The sequence below is a fragment of the Arvicanthis niloticus genome, chromosome 19, assembly GCF_011762505.2.
Source record: "Arvicanthis niloticus isolate mArvNil1 chromosome 19, mArvNil1.pat.X, whole genome shotgun sequence".
Classification (NCBI taxonomy): Eukaryota; Metazoa; Chordata; class Mammalia; order Rodentia; family Muridae; genus Arvicanthis; species Arvicanthis niloticus.
In genome coordinates, this window is record NC_047676.1 from 25,496,148 (window position 1) to 25,506,780 (window position 10,633).

General features: G+C 44.6%; 1 pseudogene; it reads right to left on the reverse strand.

Moving 5' to 3' along the window:
* Positions 1 to 3,616: 3,616 nt before the first annotated feature.
* Positions 3,617 to 5,235, reverse strand: LOC117723730 (elongation factor 1-alpha 1 pseudogene; annotated as a pseudogene).
* Positions 5,236 to 10,633: the final 5,398 nt, after the last annotated feature.

The following is a 10,633-nucleotide window of genomic DNA, read 5'->3' on the forward strand; positions in this document are numbered from 1 at the left end:
AATATTATGTTAATGGTTTTATTTATATTAATATAATTATCATATAATATATTATATAGTATATTATTTATATTATGTTTATAATATTTATATTAGTATCATGTTAATATAAAAGTTAAGGTGACATATTTGGAAAGGCCCCTGGCTACCCAGATTGCCTTCCCAGGAGTCCCCACTGTAAACACCTCATGGTTGGCAGTCAGGCAGTACATAGATAGCATCTGCCCTGGGAACCTCTCTCAAGACTTTTCTAGGCATTGCTTCCACTATGTAAAGGCAGAAAGGACTAGGGATGAAGGCCAGAAAGGGACCTCATAGCTTTACCCTGAGAGTAATCAGGAGGCCTGTAGAACGTTGTGTGAGCTGTTAAACTGATGATCTCTCTCTCTCTCTCTCTCTCTCTCTCTGCTTTGGTTGCTTCCTTTGAAAATGTATCTTCTCAGACTCGCTAACAATAATCTATAGCAATATGTCCTTACACCCTGGATAAGCATACATCCTCATTCCTCAACAACGGAACTTCTCTTTGGAATAGATGGAGACCATTACGGAAAACCACAACCAATCAAAATGCAGAGGGTAAAACCAGTGAACAGAGAAACCAGGGCCCCAGCTCAAGAACCCAGAAAAACGTCTGTCCCTCTGAATCTGCAGATACCTGCAAACTTCTTTTCAAAATGAAAACAATACAGAGGTGTTATGGTTAATCTGGCTTGTCAACCTAACAGGGTTTACAATCACATAGAAATAAGTCTCCAGATTTGATGTGCTAGGCTGGGGGGATACCCAGGAGGGCCCCCACCCACTTAGAGGAGAAGGGGAGAGGGCATGTGGGAGGGATTGTGAGAGGGGGTGACTGGGAGGGGGACATTGAGCAACTGAGCAGGATGTAAAGTGAATAAGTAAAATAATAATAATATATTTCATATATATATGAAATATGCCTCTAGGCATAACCATACACACACACACACACACACACACACACACACACACACACACACACATATATATGAATATATCTCCAGGCATATCTGTGGATGATTCTGGATTAGTTTAATTGAGGCAAGAAGATGTGGGGCAGTGGGCTGTGAGAGGCAGTGGGGTACCTAGTTGAGTCTGCTTTGAACCCCTAATGGGACCCTAATGGGATGGTAGGAGTCCAGCCTTGCTCCTGGGTCCTGGTTCCTTTCACTTAGCTTTAGCCCCTCCCAAAGAAAGGTTTGTGGCCTTTGGTCACATAGCACAGGTAGAGGGTGTGGCTGCAGGCCGCAGAGCCTCAAGAGATCTCCATATTAATAAGATACCTAAAGGCCAGAGGGGGTAGCCAATTAAGCATTCCTTTCCAGACCCTCCTCCTCCCTGCAAAATATATTTAACCTCAGGCCCTCCCTGAGAGCATCGGGGTACAGCTTCATCCATTTTCTGCCATGACAATAAACCTTTTAAAACCATGGACTTCCTCTTGTCTTTGGGGCCCTCCATGGAGAACTGTAGAGGGGGCCTTCAACCAATGAGCGTCTGCCTAATCTCCAGCCACAGAGGCCTGCCAACTCAAGCAAGCTAGCCAAGCCAGCCATGACCCAGCCAAGGGAATCGCCTCCACCAGGAGTCTCACTACCCTGTGGGGTACCTCCGGAGCTTCTCCCCCTTGTCCCTCTCCACTGAGGGCCGGTCCAGCCTGTATGCCCCCTCTTCCATGGCTCCCAGGGGCACCTGGGAGACCAGGAGTCTGAGACCAGTCTACCCCCACACCTTCTTGCCCAGGGATCCCCACCCAAGAGCTCTGCCCCCACGGGTCTCAGACTGTGATCTCCCCACGCCCGGAAGAGGAGTTCTGCGACTTCTCACAGCCCGGTGCTGCATGGAGTAAACTCAGTCAAATCCCCGCGCTTCTGCCCTCTGAGCTGCCGTTCCAGACACCTGGGGCGGCAGACACGCAAGAACCATGACGCAGCCCAACAGAATCCATGCCCATGCGTGGGCACTGCAGACCCACAAGAAGACTTATCATAAGTGTGGTGAGCATCATTCTACGACTGGAGTCCTGGACTGAATGAAAGGGGCTGAGCAGCAGCGTTCATTATTGCCCTCTGCTTCTGGAGTGTAGATGCTGTGTGACCAGTTGCCTCCAGCTCCTGCGGCCATGTCTTCCCTCTTCCCCTCCTTCACGTACTGGATCCTCAAACTGAACCAAAACTCTGTCCTCCTTCGGTAGATTTTGCGAGATACTTTGTTGCATCAATCAGAAAAGAAACAAGTGCCAGCAGTTCCGGCTCAAACTGATTGTGCTGCAGGGATTCCAGCCAGGTCCTACTGGAAAGGATCCAGATCTCCTCCCCAGCCACTCCATAGGATAAGAGGAACGTTTCCTGGCCCCTCTTAGACAGGGACTACATCCCTAAACAACACAGAAGTTATCATAGAAGACAGACCACCATCTTTGAGCACCCTACCTCTGCCCCCGCCAGACTTCTGTGACTACAGCCCTCAGAAAAGACCCGAGGCAGAATAGTGGGGACAGTAAGATCCAGAAAGCTTTAGCCAAAGGCTGCAGAACTAATCTGTGTAAAAGCAATCCCTGGGAAAGGTTTCCTGCACCGCAAATAACCACCCCTTTGCTACCAAATAACTGAAACAAGGTGTTTCGACGACACCTGAGCTAGCCCATTTTATCTCCGGAATAAACGACACAGAAACCTGGTATTTTTATTAGCAAGCTGCAAGCCTAAGCTAGGCAGGTTCTGAGCCATTCTAACCCGACTAGGCTGCTAATATCCAGCCACATGCCCTGTTACTTGCCATCTGCTTTTGCCTCAACTCTCTCTGATCCATGTGTGTCCTCATGGCTGCTCTCTCATTGCAAATACTCCTGGCCCATCCATAAGGTCTCTCCTCACGTCTTCTTGCAGCTCCTATATATATGCAGCTCCTATACCAAGACTCAGGAAACATCACAGAAGAGGGGGCAGAGAGATTATAATAACCAGGGGTACGCATCATTTTTTAAGGCAGGGTCTCTCACTAAACTGGTTTCTCACTGATTTGTGTAGACCTGCTGGGTAGTAAGGCCAAGGAATTTTACCTTGCCTCTTTCTTTCCTTCTTTCTTTCCTTCCTTCCTCTTCCCTTCTCCTTCTTCTTCCTCTCTCTCTCTCTCTCTCTCAACACGGGGTCCAGGTATCCAAACTCAAGTCATACAAGTCATGCTTATGTGGCAAAAGAGCTCTCTCACCAGCTGTGGGACTAGCTTGTTTAATTACTTGTTTTCTTGAAATAATCCCTCCTAGTTAATTGAAATATTATGTCATTTGATCAGTATATCTTCTTTTTCTTTCTCTCCATCCTTGCTGGCCACCTCGTGACTCCGTTTTCATTAGTTAAAAGTTTTCTAAGCGTGAGCACTTGGCATTCATCTTTCTGTACTTGACTCATCTCCCTTAATGTTCCAGGGATCCATTCACATTGTCACAGATGGGATTTCCTTCCCTTAAAGGCTGTATAAGATTTCATTGTGTATACATACATTTAAATGAACTAGCTATCTTGCCCATTGTGAATAAAGACAAGGAGGGCAGGTAGCTCTTTAATATACTGTTTTCATTTCTTTGGATACAGGCTTGGAGTTGGGTTACTGGATCATATGGTAATTCTGTATTAAAAATTTGAGGAATCTCTACTTCGTTCTACAGTAGCTAGCTATGCTTGCTTACATTCTGACTTTTGTGATGGAAGGGTTCAGAACAATCACCTGAGCAGCGATGCCACCTGCTTCCATGAGTGAGTCACTTTTGCTGTCACCAGCAACATTGCCACATCTGACATCTCTGACACATGTAGTCTTTACATCGAAGCCCAGATTGTCCCCCAGGAAGAGCCTCACTCACAGCCTTGTGGTGCATTTCAGCAGGACTTTATTTCAGTTGCAACACGGTCTGGAGCAAAGGCAGGCACCACAGCTAGGTTCGAGAACACTAGTCTTCACTCTACCCTAATGCCACCAGTATCACAGATGTCCCGGAGGGACAGCCACAGAGGTTTGTCAGTTGGACAAGTTGGTGGTGAGATAAAATCCAAAGCTCCCAGCAATGCAGTTCCACTAGCACTGCCATCTTTACAGGTGACTTTTCATGCCCTGAACCAAAATGTATTATCATTCAGTTCCAGCTCACAGTCACCTTTTGTTAAGGTTTGCATATGCTTGGACCAGGGAGTGGCACTATTAGAAGGTGTGGCTCTGTTGGAGTAGGTGTGGCCTTGTTGGAATAGGTGTGTCACTGTGAGTGTGGGCTTAAGAGCCTCATTCTAGCTGCCTGGAAGTCAGTATTCTGCTAGCAGCCTTCAGATGAAGATGTAAAACTCTCAGCTCCTCCTGCACCATGCCTGCCTGGATGCTGCCATGTTCCTGCCTCGATGACAATGGATTGAACCTCCGAACCGATAAGCCAGCCTTAATTAAATATTGCCCTTATAAGAGTTGCCTTGGTCATGGTGTCTGTTCACAGCAATAAAACCCTAACTAAGACATCATTCCAACCAGAACCTGGCACAAATGTTACTATGTTGGTGTTGTAGCCGTTTTTTTTTTTTTTTTTAAATATAGGTCCCGATTTCCTTAATGGCTTCCTCCCATCTCTTCTGACTCTATGGCTCAGTGGAATCCATTCTGCTTATACCAACTATTAGCTGTTTTATACCCCAGTGTTTAAGTCAGAAGAGCATGTTCAAAGGTCTGCTTGTTCTTGGATACAGGAGCTTCAAACTCACTAACACCAGCAGCACCAATCAGGAAAGCCCAATCAGCCCTGGTCGTCTGTAATGATGTACTTTATAAACTCTACGGCCTGGAGCAGTAGTGACCAGCATTATGATCCCTGGTCTCAGATTTCCACATGGAGATGCCAACAGTGATACAGCGCTCACACTCAGCTTTTAGTTTGTCCAAGGCTCAGGCATCCTGGAAGGAGTCTTTTCCCATCTCAGTAGCCTCCTCTCCAAATCATACAATGTAACCAGCCACAACTTGTAGACCAGGTAGCCAACACTAGACTGGCCTGAATAACAACAAAGTTGTGTGTCTTTTCCTTTTCTGTTTTGGCTTTCAGTTGGCAACAGTGGTGACTTTTATAATACCTCTGTCCTTTGCCCACTGCAAAAACAAAACACACAAAACCGCCATTGCTTCTTCGTGTGTATTTACCAAGTGGAATCGGACATCCTGGTGATAGAAGCCCATTGCTTTTGTATCCTGTAGGAGGATACAAAAGTATCCTCAAGTTCAAGTGAAGCTTGACAGCCAGAATGGAAAGAAGGACCCAGAAAAGAAAGCCTGGTCCAAGTAGGGAGAATCTAGCAAAAATGTGGGGGATTGTGATCTACTCGAGGATGTGTCATAGACTGAGTGGCCATAGGCATCCATTGGAATTCATTTGTCTCAGTCCCTCTTCAGTCATGGGTACCCACTGGAATTTATATGTCTCAGTCATTCTTTGTCTTGACAGCTTGGCTGCTTTCTGCCTGAGTCAGGCCTGGATAAGTTCGCCTTGTGCCTGGAACACACTGAGCCCTTATTCCCTGGCATCTGCTGTGTTATTAGGAAGAAACCCAACAATTTTTGAATCTGCTCACACAGGAAATGTATGTATCAAACTGGTTCTGTACAAGACAGGAAATGGCTTGTGCTATGTTTTCCTTGCCACCTACTGTAAACAGATGCTGTTTGATTTCTTGTTTTTTTTTTTTTTTTTTTTTTTTTCACTAATCTTGCAAAAGTCACAAAACATTTCTTGGAGTCTTGCTGCTCCTTGCCAGTGCTCCAAAGCTTGGAGGATCTGGGGGTGGGGCAGGGCTGCTTACCGTGCTTCAGAGGTGGTTAGAGGTTTTTACAATCAGATGACAGCCATGGAAGTATTCAAGGCATTAGATAGCTATCTTATATATTAAAATTTCAAGTTTAGATTAAGGATTAAATCCCATAATCGTCCAGTTAACACAGCACATTTATAAAGCAAGGGACAAGCGTGGGTCAACTCTGCAGTTCTAGAAAACCAGCCCTGTATCTAGAATCCTGAGGCTGGTACAAGTACCTCTCTAGTACAACCGGGAGGTATTGCCAAATGCCCTCTCCACTTTCAGGATGTAGAACACTGCTCCTTTATGAAGGAGGGGCAGCCTCACATTCCAGACTGGGCAGAAACCAAGTAACTTAGATTGAAGCAAGAGGAAGCTGGCAGAGTCTTTGAGGCCTGGGCGTGGGAGGAGTCTGCCACCACGCCCTGTGTAAGGACATTAGCACTCTGCTCTTGACTCAGTGTGGTGGGAAAAGCAGAAGGGAAAGACGTGGACCTAAACGAACAACCTGAAACTGCCGGTTTTGTAGTCAAATGTTGGCAACCTCTGATTATTTCTGTCTACTGTTTGTGCTTATTTTGTATGGGCTTACATAAACATAGAGAGAATTCTGAAAAGGTAATATGATGACTTGAATGAGAGCATCCCACACAGACTCATATATTTGAATGCTCGGTCAGTCCCCAGTTGGTGGAACTATTTGGGAAGGATCAGGAGGTGTGGCCTTGTTGGAGGTAGGTCACTGAGGGCAGGTTTTGAGATTCAAAAGCCCATGCCATTCTCAGTTAATTCTCCACTTCATGCTTGTGGATCTCTCAGTTACCGTTCGAGCACCATGCCTATCTGCCTGTTGCCATGCTTCCTGCATGATGGTCATGGACTCGGTCTCTGAAACTGTAAGCCTCATTTAATGCCATTTTCTATAAGTTGCCTTGGTCATGGTATTTCTCCACAGCAATAGAAAAAAGTAACTAAGATAAGAGATAGAGACAAAGTTAGCATAGTAAGGAGAAGGGAGCCATCATAGTAGACAGAAAAACAACATTAGAGAGAAAGCACACAAGAGACAGTGGCAGCATATATGACATGATCTTGCTTGTGAAAGAGGCACACCTGTGCAGATAAGGGGACATGTTTGAATGTCTAACGTTGGTTACAGTACCATCTCTCCCCTTCAAGCACAACAGGCTTCTCTTGCACACAACATGCTCTCTTCCTACCATATTCCATTGAATGAAACCCACATTTTCAAGTGTTTTCCTGCTCACAAGAACATCTTAGAAGGACATGGCAGGCAATTGATAACTTTATAGAATCAAAAAGTCATCTGTCTCACATTTGAAAGCTCTGATTTAGCTGAAGATTGCCACTGGGGTAAGAGGCCATAAAGTAGCAGTTAGAAGTTTGATAAGGGTGTTGAGATGGCTCAGTTGGTAAAGTGCTATGCAAGCAAATAATGTCTGGCTTAGAGACCCAACATCCTAACTCCTAGATCTAGAGAGGCATGGACAGGAGGATCCTTGGGGCTCTCGTATCCGACAGCCTAACTGAATTGTTGAGCCCTGAATCCCAGTGAGAAATCCTGTCTCATGAAACAAGGCGAATGGCATCCAAGGAAGGATGACCATAGTTGACACTTGGTCTCCACATGTACACATGTGCTCGCATCCCTGCACACAAACAACTCACAGAGAGGTTTGAGAAGAAACCTTATAGAATAAGAGACTGTTGATAACACTGCTTTGAAAAGACAAAGTTTGGGCTGGAGAGATGGCTCAGCGGTTAAGAGCACTGACCGCTCTTCCAGAGGTCCCGAGATCAATTCCCAGCAACCATATGGTGGCTCACAATCATCTGTAATGGGATCTGATGTCCTCTTCTGGTGTGTCTGAAGAGAGAGAGAGACAGTGTACTCATATACATAAAATAAATAAATAAATCTTTAAAAAAGACAAAGTTCTGAACAAGCTGTAATGCTTTCAAACAAATAGTCAAGGACAATGCTAGTATTTGCATGTGTCATAAAATCCAGGTTCTGTCTGTATCTATTTTGGACTATGGTATCATGTATCAGTTGTCCTAAGTCTTTTAATATGAAGGGGAAAGTACTTTCCTATAATAATGAAAAGTCTGAATGTCTCAAGGCAGTTTCCACTGTTATGAAACTGAAGATTTGGGAATAAATTCAGATCAGTTTTTTTTTTTTTAACCTTGACCTGTTTGCAGCATGCAGGATCAAATACATCTATATTGGGGTGAGGCCTGTCCTGTACATTGTAGGATGTTTGGCACCACCATAAGCTACAGCTGATAGCATTCATCTTACCCCAGGTTGTGACAAATATCCCCTGAAGGTAGGTTGGTGAAGCATGACAATAATCAGTGTTCATCTTATCCTCAAGTCGTGACAAATATCCCCTGGAGATGGGAGTGGGGGGCACAATGAGAAAAACTGAATTTGTTAAACCTCATTTGCTGTATATTTATAGACTACATGGTGAAGCACTCCTATAATGTTAAATAGTGAGTTAAAAGGGATATATATATATATATGGCTTAGATACATATACATATCTTATAATATATATGTATATATACACATATATATATTATATACATGGCTTGAATAGATAATGATGCTTCTAGAATCAGTACATGAGATACCCTCTTATGGACTGTTGGCACCAAAGGTCCCTAAAACAACACTGACTCTAGCCACCCCTCTTGACTGTCCACCAGAACTAGACATTAAGCTCTTATTGCTGAAGACACCATATACTTTGCAAGACATAGAAATACAGAAAAATGAAGCAGAAACTGAGCTACGAGCTTCCTCCTAGATAAACAGCTTTCTTTCTTTTTTTTTTCTTTTTTTTTTTTTTTTTTTGGTTTCTGGAGACAGGGTTTCTCTGTATAGCCTTGGCTATCCTGGAACTCACTCGGTAGACCAGGCTGGCCTCGAACTCAGAAATCTGCCTGCCTCTGCCTCCCAAGTGCTGGGATTAAAGGCGTGTGCCACCACTGCCTGGCACATAAACAGCTTTCCTAATGCTGGCAGGTGCTATGTATGTAGCTTGGGGAGAAAACACATTCGTAATCCTACTAAGACCTGAATAATCTTACTAACTAGAACACCAGCCTCTGTGGCAAGATGTTCTCTTTGGGGCTATAGTGGCACAATTGTTATAGGGGCAACCACCTGCTTTATGATTGGATTTGAACAGTGGAGAAGTGACTTGAAGTTTGTTACTGTACACCCAATGAAAACCTCATGGCCCAAGAGACTGTACAAAGGGAACTCACTACTATTCTTTAGCTAAATTGGCTTGGTGACAAACTATCTTCTAAACTTCTATGTTTATAATCATGGACAAATGCTTTCCTTAGCCTTCACGAGATAAGATGCTCTTTACAATAAATGGGAGTGGCCACAGAAACTCTTGACTGTTTCGAGGTGCTAAGAAAAAGGAACCGTTGACTGTTCAGCTCTAGACGGGGTATTTACAACAGCCTCCTCCCCAGTGCTTGGAATATTGTGGCAGAAGAGGTAGAAATAAAGAGCCAGAAAATAGGGGAAGACTAAATAAAATTCCTGTCTTCTGCATACGGCACGACAATTGCAGTTATGAACCCAGAGCAGTTGTGGCTGCCCACAGCCAGTTACTGATGGGTGTGGGAGACTTACGGATCCTTACCTCTCCCTGCTATTGGCTTTTAAAGGAGTGGGGAGGGGGCTTAGCTTTAGCTACATGCCCACTGGTGAGCCTCTTAGGGACAATTGGATAGTATCCTTCCCAGCTCACATAGACAGTCTTGGCTAACATCACTGAATCACCAAACAAAGAAATACATGACCCTAAAAAAGGGAACTCGTAGGGAGGAGGAAGTGTCAACAGGTTTGGGAGAAAGTCAAAAGAGGGTGTAAATAAGATGAGCCAGAATGCATTACATACATGTGTGAAATTGTGAAAGAGTCAATGTAAGTATTTAGCTTTTAAAGCAGAAAGGCTGTCTGTGCAGGGCAGAAGGATTGGCTTTGACAAGGCAGCTCTGAGCAAGAACAAGGAAACAGTGGGGGTCTTGACATTGGCTTGTTTTTCTTGTGAGGTGAGGGCCTTCCCTACCCTACTTAGCTCAAGTTGCCTGGGCCTCTTCAGCTTAGGTGCTGTCTCTTGGGATTAGGAAGAATGGCTGGTCTGTTGGGGGATTTTCGTCCTTCCTGAAAGTTGCAGTTTAATTGCATTGCATGAATGACTTCATTTTGCTCTTCAGAGGCCTGGTGCAGAAACTCTCCAGTTGGGACAAGGCCACCCCTAAGTTCCATTGAACATTGATAAATCTACCGATTCCAACCAAGGCATTTACAAAAAAAGCAACACACATGCTTGTTTTGTAACATTGAGAGTAGATAAGATACCCAATCCACAGGACTCCTTGAGACTAGGAAGAATAACTAAGTATTTGGGAATTGTTCATGTTGCAGAGGCCTGGGCACCTGGGAGGAGAGTTTTACTAGTGTCTTAACCTAGGTTAGACTAAGCTAGTTAGGTGCCATGGTTAGGAGCTTTGGCAAACCTGCTCTCCCTAGACAATCATAGAGGGAATTATGCCCATCTTCCAAGGGGCCCTTCTGACTGTAGCAAATGGTTTCTTGCTTACATCTCTGATGCTATTTACACACACCAGCAGATTCCCAAGAACAAGAAGCCCTCAGGAAAAGAGCTGGTGTGTCATCTTCATCTGGTCAGTTAGTTCTGAGCACATGCCACACAGATGCTCAGAGA